This window comes from Bombina bombina, chromosome 7 (genome assembly GCF_027579735.1).
Source record: "Bombina bombina isolate aBomBom1 chromosome 7, aBomBom1.pri, whole genome shotgun sequence".
NCBI lineage: Eukaryota > Metazoa > Chordata > Amphibia > Anura > Bombinatoridae > Bombina > Bombina bombina.
This window is the reverse complement of record NC_069505.1, coordinates 513,268,945-513,279,430: the sequence shown is the minus strand read 5'-3', so window position 1 is coordinate 513,279,430 and position 10,486 is coordinate 513,268,945.

Below are 10,486 nucleotides of genomic sequence, written 5' to 3'. Positions count from 1 at the left end.
TTAAACCTAATCTACCCATTGAAAAGGGCATTTGTATGGGCATTGCCCTTAAAAGGGCATTCAGCTCTTTTGCTGCCCATTAAAAATAAAAAATGGCTATTCTAAAAAGAGACCCACCCCAAAAAGAAAAAAAAAACATTACACAAAATAACAAACAAATTATTCAAAATAATAACAATTATTCCTATTCTAATACCCATTTAAAAAAAAAAACACCTGAAAATAAAAAACCCTAATCTACAATAAACTACCAATAGCCCTTACAAGGGCCTTTTGTAGGGCATTGCCTTAAGTTAAACAGCTATTTTACCTGAAAATAAAGTTAAACCTAATCTACCCATTGCCCTGAAAAGGGAATTTGTATGAGCATTGCCCTTAAAATGGCATTCAGCTCTTTTGCTGCCCATTAAATATAAAAAATGGCTATTCTAAAAAGATAAACCCACCCCAAAAAAAAACAAAAAAAACTATTACACAAAATAACATACGAATTATCCAAAATAATAACAATTATTCCTATTCTAATACCCATTAAAAAAAAACAAAAAAAAAACCTAATCTAGGTTTAGGCATTTAGCTCTTTTGCATTCCACTGAAAAGGGCATTTAGCTCTTTTAAGAAAAGCCCAAACCCTAAACTAAAAAAAAAAAACACCCAAAAAACCTTAAAAAAAACACTAACCCCTCTTTAGGTACTCACAGTTGCTGAAGTCCCGCTTGAAGGATCTTCATCCCGGCGGCTCCATCTTCATCCAGGCGGCATCTTCTATCTTCATCCCGGTGGCGGTCCATCCTGAAGACATCCGGCGCGGAGCATCCTCTTCATACCGTCACCGCTGTATACTGAATCTTCAATGCAAGTTACGCTATTCAAAATGGCGTCCCTTGAATTCCTATTGGCTGAAATTATTTTGATCCGCCGGGATGAAGATAGAAGATGCCGCCTGGCTGAAGATCGTTAAAGCGGGACTTCAGCAACTGTGAGTACCTAAGAGGGGTTAGTGTTAGGTTTTTTTTAAGGTATTTTTGGGTGTTTTTTTTTTTTTTTTAGTTTAGAGTTTGGGCTTTTCTTAAAAGATTCAAAAAATATGGAAACCCAGGAGGGCAATGAATAACACAAAACATAAATGTATAATAGATAATGCGAAAGATAATCAAAATACAATGCAGTGGAATAATAATATTGATATCTAAAACACAATAAGATATAATGAAATAAAATTTAAAAAAAAATTAAAATAAAGATAGATGTAATAATAATAATAATTGTAATAATAAAAAAAAAAAAATACTTGATAAAATGTGGGAGTCCAAGATCAAGAAAGAGACTCAAACAATAGTCCGCTAATAGTGATAATCTGCAGATAGCACTATGGTCTTTGCTCTTTTTGTAGAGTGATGATGAGGCCACTCCGCTTGTGATCCCGGTGTGAGGACTGGTCTATAGAACTGTGGAAAAAAGAAGAAGAGGGCGCCTCATAGTGTATTACCGATGGCTGGAAATATCAGAAAACAAGCAAGTATTTCCAGCCATCTGTAATAGACTATGAGGCGCCCTCTTCTTCTTTTTTGCTCACCAAATGAAGTGGGACCATGCTTTGACCGGTGCTGGAACGCCGGCTAGCCCTTTTACAGCGGCTAGTGAACTGTCAGCTAATCCTTAGCTGAAGGCTGATGTAGATATCCAAACTTGGGTGTTCTCGCCAGTCAGGGCTGATATACTTTATACCAATATGGATAGAATGTGTATAAGCTGGAATCAAATTAGTATATAAAAACAACTTCCCAAAATGTTAAAAACAAAACTTTTAATGTCTCTTTTGCTGCATCACGTTTCTCGACCGCTCAATGGTCGTTTCCTCAGGCAAATGAAAAAGACAGATACAAACACGCTTAAAAGCACCAATAGGCATATACATCGTCATCTCAATGTGTTTGTTTGTTACAATGAATCGAATATGATCGTTTTGATTGCTAGCCTATACATTCATATATGATAAAAAATTGCGTATTTGTGAAATTGTAACAGTTGGCAAATATGTATAAACATTATCTCATATACTTGTCCAAACAGTTGCAAAAACAAATAAAAACATGAATACTCAAAATGAATAGTTCATATAAAAACGATGCCACTAACAAATTGATAATATTTCAGATTCTGGCTTCTTAGTAACAGTGGTGTAAACTGTTGTAGATAGTAAATCTATAAACCTGATAGTGTATGTTTAATAGATGCGGGTATCAGAATAACGAGTGTGTGCATATGTAGGAGTCTAATGTCTGAAAAGTGTATGTCTCGAAATAATACTAGACAATAATAGTGTGTATATGGATATGATAATAGTGTATGTTGGTTTGATCTGATTATATCCCTTATTCGTTACATCTTGGTGACAACAGGCAATCCGAAAATATGTGTGTGTCTAATGTCACAGTCTCTGACCCCATTTGTTTTGACGATAATTTTATAAAAATCCGAAATTAGCCTCAAATTGTAAATGCAAGATGTCCAAAGAAATGTAACCAAACTAAATAGATTAATGAAAGCCTCCAATATGGTGAAAAACTCCTCTATATTATATACTTGATAAATGTATATCTGTCTAATAGTAGGGCATGATATATAAACAATAGATGACATGCACCCTTGTTGATAAATAATGCCATAGCTGTTAGGGCAATAACCCTAATGTTAATAACAAAGGGTGTAAATCGATGTGTTACGTATAGTATATATCAACATCTGTACCCTAAGAGTGTATGTCAATCCCTGTGTTTGTGATGTGATATATACATCAAAAAATGAAGTGTGATGTGTATTTAGGTCAATGTGCTAAAAATTTATATATATTGTCTCCTATATTTAGTGTTTGATGTGTGGAAACTTTGTGCTCCTGTGAATTTGAATAGTGTCTAAAATAATATGTGTATTTGATTACTATGTGTGATAGGTATCAAAATTTTAGTATATGTAGAACTGTGTAAAAATAAGATGTGTACTAGAATATGCTAAATAATCCAATTGTGCCCATGCAGAATAGAAATGTAATAGAATCTAATTGGTATGTGTGAGGAATACTAGCCTGTAAACCTATTGTTTAACAGGTTGTTCAGATAAGGACCCTCTCAATATTTTCTAATAGATGTTCCCCAAAGGAACATATGAATGAATAACTACTATATTTTCTAATAGATGTTCCCCAAAAAAACATATGAATGAATAACTAAAAGAGGAAGAGAATGTATTCAATAGAGACTGCTAGATGATAAGGATCAGTTAAAGGCTGCTAAATCAAGATTAGAATTGAGACCTAAGGGTTAAAGAGTCTTTAATTTAAATATCCAAAAGGTTTCTCGTTGTCGTAATCTAGTCAGTCTATTATAATGGGATGATTTAGGAAGGTAATCTATAGGTAAAAAAACCATATATAGAGATATTGCTGTTGTGTTTGATTAAACAATGATTGGGAATGCTATGCTTGATTTTTGTTTTATTATAATTTTTCTTTTTCTAATCTTTCTTGAGGTGCGGCCTACATATTGTAGGCCGCATAAGCATTCTATGAGATATACAACGTAACTCGAATCACAATTGAAAAAAACTAAAATGGGAAAACTTTCACCTGTGACATTTGATGAAAATTTTTTTTGTCCTGATCTGATGTATTTACATGAATTGCAGCCATTTCTTCTTTCTTAGACCAAAAATACCAGTATTAGGTTTCGGATTTGATGTTTTAAATTTCACATGTTTTACTCTTTTGCTAGGAGCCAACTTGTTCCTTAAGATTGGTGCTCTCCTATACACTATACTTGGTTGGCCCTTGACAATATTTTTAAGATCTTTCTGAACAATGTACCAATATTTATTAAGTGTATTTTGTATTTTCCGGTGGTTATTATTATATTGTGTGATGAGCATTATATCATTCCCACTGTTGGTGATTTCCAATTTATTGGATCTAGCCTCAAGTATGGTTGTTCTATCTAAATTTTTCACTTTACTCAATGATTGGTCCAATAAATAAATTGGATAAAACTTGTCCAGAAATCTGTGATACAAAATTTGGCTCTGTTCTAAAAAAGTTTCCATTTTGGTGCAATTTCTTCTACTTCTCCTAAATTGGCTATAGGGTATATTTTTGATCCAACTTCTATGGTGGTTACTTTTGTATTCTAAAAAAACTATTACTACCTACCTCCTTGAAAAAGGTTTTGGATTCAGTACAATTATTAGTTCCCCAACTTAGAATAAGATCCTAATACTCTATTGATTTGATTTGTATATTGGCTGTGAAACTAATATGGTTTAAATGAGAAATAAATGATTTTGCTGATATATTGTCCCCATCCCAAATAAAAATTAGATCGTCAATGTAGCGGCCATAGAAGACCAGGTTCGCCCCAAAAATGCTTTGGTAGATGTATTTCTCTTAAAAAAAAACCATGAAGAGATTCGCAAAGCTAGGGGGAATCCTGGTCCCCATGGCCGTACCCTTGACTTGAAGATAAAATCTATCTTGAAAAATAAAATAATTGTGTTTCAAAATAAAATTGATGCTTTCTAAAATAAACAATCTTTGTGAATCAGGCTGGCTGGCATGTGATCAGTCAATATCAATTGAGATTCTATTGGGTCAATTTTATTATCTTTGAGTTTTTTATTTGAAAAGTATTTTTGAAGTGTTAACTTACCTGTAAAATTATTTAAATCAACAAAGATATCAAAAATGTGTGTGTTGGGTGGACAGTAAAATAGACCTTGTTTAAGGATTATTTTCTCCTCAATTGTCAGGGTATGAGACGAGAGATTAAAAATCCCTTGATCTAATCTGGATAATTCCACTTTCTTGGAGGTAAGGGCCTCTAGCCTCTAGAATCTCGTTTTCTATATGATGGGGTCTTTTTAAAGGTCCTGAGGGGGGCCCTTCTGTTCTCAGACTTGGGCCTGCCCCTAAAAAAGGAGAGTCTGTATTAAAACATCTCTCATAATTGGTATCCAATTCCTTTAGCCCTGATGCTAAACGACTGAATATGATGGAATGTTCAAAATTGGGGGTAGGGTTAGGAATAAATTAATTTCTTCGATGAAAATCTAAGTGATCATAATTGCGAGACTGAGAGTTAAACTGATGTGGCTTAGTCCGTGCATATAGTGCTTGTGGACTATCGTCAGATGGTTTAGATCTAAAATTATCCTGCGTTTTCAAGGAATTCCCTTCATGGATCCTATTTTTATGATGGAATGATCTATGAGTGTTATGTCTGTGTGTCTGATATGATTAGTAAGAAGTGGGTGGTTGTGAATGTGAATGCTGGTGTGTCTGTCTATGTGAATTACTGATCCCTGCTGTGATTGTTAGAATTGTTAGCTCTTATAAAAGAGCTAAATGCCCTTTTCAGGGCAATGCAAAAGAGCTAAATGCCCTTTTCAGGGCAATGGGTAGCTTAGGTTTTTGTTAGAGTTAGTTTTTTTTATTTTGGGGGGTTGGTTGGGTAGTGGGTTTTACTGTTGGGGGGATATTTGTATTTTTTTTACAGGTAAAAGAGCTGTTTATCTTAGGGCAGTGCCCTACAAAAGGCCCTTTTAAGGGCTATTGTTAGTTTATTGTAGTTTATTTTCGTAATTTAGTGTTTGTTATTTTATGAAATTTAGTATTTTTTTGTAATTAGATACTTTGTAATTTGTATAGTAGTGTTAGGATTTTTTAATGTTAATTTTAGTTTTCTTTAATTGATAGCTACTTTAATTTTAGTTTAATAGTTATATTAGTTTAATTGTTAGTTAAAACTTAGTTTTTTTAATTTGACAGGTAAGTTTAAATTTAATTTAAGATAGGGAAATTGTAATTTTAATATAAAGTTAGGAGGGCGTTAGGTTTAGGGGTTACTAGTTTAAATTAGTTGTGATTTGGGGGGCTTTCGGTTTAGGGGTTAATAGTTTAATTTAGTATATTTCATTGTGGGGAGCTTGCGGTTTAGGGGTTAATAGGTTTATTATAGTGGTGACGATGTCGGGGAGCGGCGGGAATAGGGGTTTATAAATGTTATTAGTGGCGGCGATGTCGGGAGCGTCAGATTAGGGGTTAATAAGTTTAATATAGTGTTTGCGATGCGGGAGGGCCTTGGTTTAGGGGTTAATAGGTAGTTTATGGGTGTTAATGTACTTTGTAACAGTTTAGTTATGAGTTTTATGTAACAGTTTTGTTGCGTAAAACTCATAACTACTGCTATCAGATGGCGGTACGGATCTTGTCAGTACAGGGTGTAACGCAAGCTTTTTAGCCTCAACGCAAAACTCGTAATGGCTGCGCTATGGAAGTTCCATGAAAAAAATTAATTTTTACGAGTGCAGGACTGACGTTGTGTTACATGCTAAAAGGCTTGTGGTACAGCTATACCGACAAGATGCTGAAATTACCATTTTTTCAGCGTTAAAAGACGAACGCACAAATCAAAATCTACCTGTATATGCAGTAACTCTAGTGCGGAACAAAGTGCAGCCCTACCTGTGTATAGTTGAGCCTTGATCTGACGTACTGTCAATGGAAGGTACTTGCTTGCAAGAACAAACAATCGGCTAGAATTAGAGTTTTCTCTGTAAAGACCCGCGTAGCTAACGCAGCTTTTTTTCCTACCTCTGCTTCCAAACAACGCTGGTATTTAGAGTTGTCTGAGGGGCTGCATTAGGCTCCAAAAAGGGAGCGTTGAGCCGAATTTACCGCCACTTCAACCCTCAATACCAGCGTTGCTTACGGTAGCGCTAAGCTGGCAAAACGTGCTTGTGCACAATTCCCCCATAGGAAACAATGGGGCAGTTTGGGCTGAAAAAAAACCTAACACCTGCAAAAAAGCAGCGTTAAGCTCCCAACGCAGCCCCATTGTTTCCTATGGGGAAACACTTTCTAAGTCTGCACCTAACACCCTAACATGAACCCCGAGTCTAAACACCCCTAACCTTACACTTATTAACCTCTAACCTGCTGCCCACGCTATCGCTGACACCTGCATTACACAATTAACCCCTAATTTGCCGCTCCGGACACCGCCGCCACCTACATTATCCCTATGAACCCCTAATCTGCTGCCCCCAACATCGCCGACACCTACATAATATTTATTAACCCCTAATCTGCTCCCCTAACGTCGCCGCCACCTAACTTCAAGTATTAACCCCTAATCTGCCGACCGGACCTCGCCGCTACTATAATAAATGTATTAACCCCTAAAGCTAAGTCTAACCCTAACACCCCCCTAAGTTAAATATAATTTTAATCTAACAAAATAAATTAAATCTTATTAACTAAAAGTATTCCTATTTAAAAATAAATACTTACATGTAAAATAAACCCTAATATAGCTACAATATAATGAATAATTATATTGTAGCTATTTTAGGATTTATATTTATTTTACAGGCAACTTTGTATTTATTTTAACTAGGTACAATAGATTTTAAATAGTTATTTACTATTTAATAGCTACCTAGTTAAAATAATTACAAAATTACCTGTAAAATAAATCCTAACCTAAGTTACAATTAAACCTAACGCTACACTATCAATAAATTAATTAAATAAATTACCTACAATTACATACAATTAAATAAACTAAACTAAATTACAAAAAAACCCCACTAAATTACAAAAAATAAAAAAAGACTGCAAGAATATTAGGCTAATTACACCTACTCTAAGCCCCCTAATAAAATAAAAAAGCCCCCCAAAATAATAAAGGTCCCTACCCTATTCTAAATTAAAAAGTAATCAGCTCTTTTACCAGCCCTTAAAAGGGCTTTTTGCGGGGCATGCCCCAAAGTAATCAGCTCTTTTGCCTGTAAAAAAAAAATACAACCCCCCCAACATTAAAACCCACCACCCACATACCCCTACTCTGACCCACCCAAACCCCCCTTAAATAAACCTAACACTACCTTCACCCAGCCGGGCCGAAGTCTTCATCCGATCGGGCAGAAGGCACATCCAGACCGGCAGAAGTCTTCATCCTATCCGGGCAGAAGAGGACATCCGGACCGGCAGACATCTTCATCCAAGCGGCATCTTCTATCTTTATCCATCCGGAGCGGAGCCATCTTCTTCCCAGCCGACGCGGATCCATCCTCTTCAACCGACGCCTACTCGCCGAATGAAGGTTCCTTTAAATGACGTCATCCAAGATGGCGTCCCTTGAATTCCGATTGGCTGATAGGATTGTATCAGCCAATCGGAATTAAGGTAGGAAAAATCTGATTGGCTGATTCAATCAGCCAATCAGATTCAAGTTCAATCCGATTGGCTGATCCAATCAGCCAATCAGATTGAGCTCACATTCTATTGGCTGTTCCGATCAGCCAATAGAATGCGAGCTCAATCTGATTGGCTGATTGGATCAGCCAATCAGATTTTTCCTACCTTAATTTCGATTGGCTGATAGAATCAGTTACGAACTTAAACTATAGGCACACTACCATGTGCTGGACTTAGTATAAACATATAAATCTTTATTAATACAAGTTAAAAAACGACATAACGTTTCGGGATTCTTACAATCCCTTTGTCAAATGCCACCACATGATTCACCTCAGTGAACCTAAAAACATATACCTGCATAAGCTCGACCTTGTTTAAATGTTTCACCGGTTCACTCCAATTGCACCATCCAATGCGCATGACGTCATCATGCTACGCCACTCGCACAGGTATACGCATGGAGGCCGGTTACCATAGTAACCCAAAGAAACAAAGACAAAACCACATGGGCGTATTCCTATAACACACATGTCTTACAATGATAACGATCACACCTCCACAGATCAGAGCAACCTCCTAAGCAGCGTCACAGCAATGACGCCCCAGGGGTTGGAAGTCTTGACAACACACAAACTGTCTTTAGCAGTTTAAGCTCCATATAGTTTACCAAATATATAGGTATTAATATGCTCATCATTTTATCACTGTCATATCAACATATATATACTATACTTAGCTTCATTGCAGATGTTATAACATATATATCCTAAATTACTAACACTCTACCAAACTAGCAATCTGTATTTTAATAATATTTCATCAATAAATAAAGACTTCTACTTAAATTAACTCCCTTAGAAGATATACCTAACAATATGTCATACATAACCTAAGATGGATAAACTCATCTCTACTCATATTACATCACTCTAGAACTCAAATACCATCATGTATCTTCATTTCCAATTATAGTATGGTAGAAACCAGTGAGATTCATACTAGATCGAACAATCATGTATACACATGCTGGTATGTCCATAATTATAAAAGGCTCAACTTCCATAGAAAGGACTGAAATCCATATATGTGTTTAGTCCTCTTGGTATTACTGTATCCAAATCATGGATCCATCTTGTCTCTCGCCGTAATAATAGGTTACCCCTATTGCCACCACGTATCAAAGGTGGCACATGGTCAATGATCATTGTCCGTAAACTGGACACACTATGTTTCAGTTGTAAGAAGTGTCTCACGACTGGTTGATCTGATTTATTTTCTTTATACGCCTTTCGGATGGTAGACCGGTGATTCGCCATTCGCTCTGTGAAAGTGGTCACCGTCTTTCCAATGTATACCAGGGCACACGGACACATCAGGATATATACAATGTGATCACTAGTACATGTCAATCTGTAGCGTATAAGACCTTGATATAGTTACGACTAGGTGATCGTTTAGGGGGAGCATTCGTTATGTCATACATGTGGTTCCTTGCAGCCTATGGTGTTAATTCAGACTGCAGGCTTAATCTTATACAGGCAGTTGTGGTGGGAGGATACATTGCTCCCTGTCGTATTTTCTGTGCAATAGTCCGGTGAGAGAGCAATATCAATATTACTGGTAGACACTGCATTTCTCATGCCTCTTAACAGTCTAATTTATCCCCTGTATGATAATGCGGTGTGTTTCACACTAAATTACAGACTTATTCCTGGTAAGTTGTCCCCTTTTTCATGTCATTCTCTAATAAAGAGGAGGATAAGTCTTGTCCTGTTGCATTTTCATAACCTCCTTTGACAGATGGCAGTTAGTTCCGGGAAGGGCAGAGATGTGCTTGAGCACGTTGGTATGCAGGACTCTGACAAGCTTATGTCTTTGTATGGCTTTTATAAGACCTTGATATAGTTACGACTAGGTGATCGTTTAGGGGCAGCATTCGTTGTTGGGTACCCGGTCATCCCGGTTATGTCATACAGGCGGTTCCTTGTGGCCTATGGGGTTAATTCAGACTGCAGGCTTAATCTGATACAGGCAGTTGTGGTGGGCGGAGACATTGCTCCCTGTCGTATTTTCTGCGCAATAGTTCGGTGAGAGAGCGATATCAATGTGACTTGGTTGGTCCAGAGGTGGTAAGATGCCCTAAAATTGCCTTTCAAGGGGGCAGTTGTGTGTTGGAAGCGATTATCCCTCTGTGCTGTTTACGATATCTGACTAGATAGCAATGGACGACTCCAT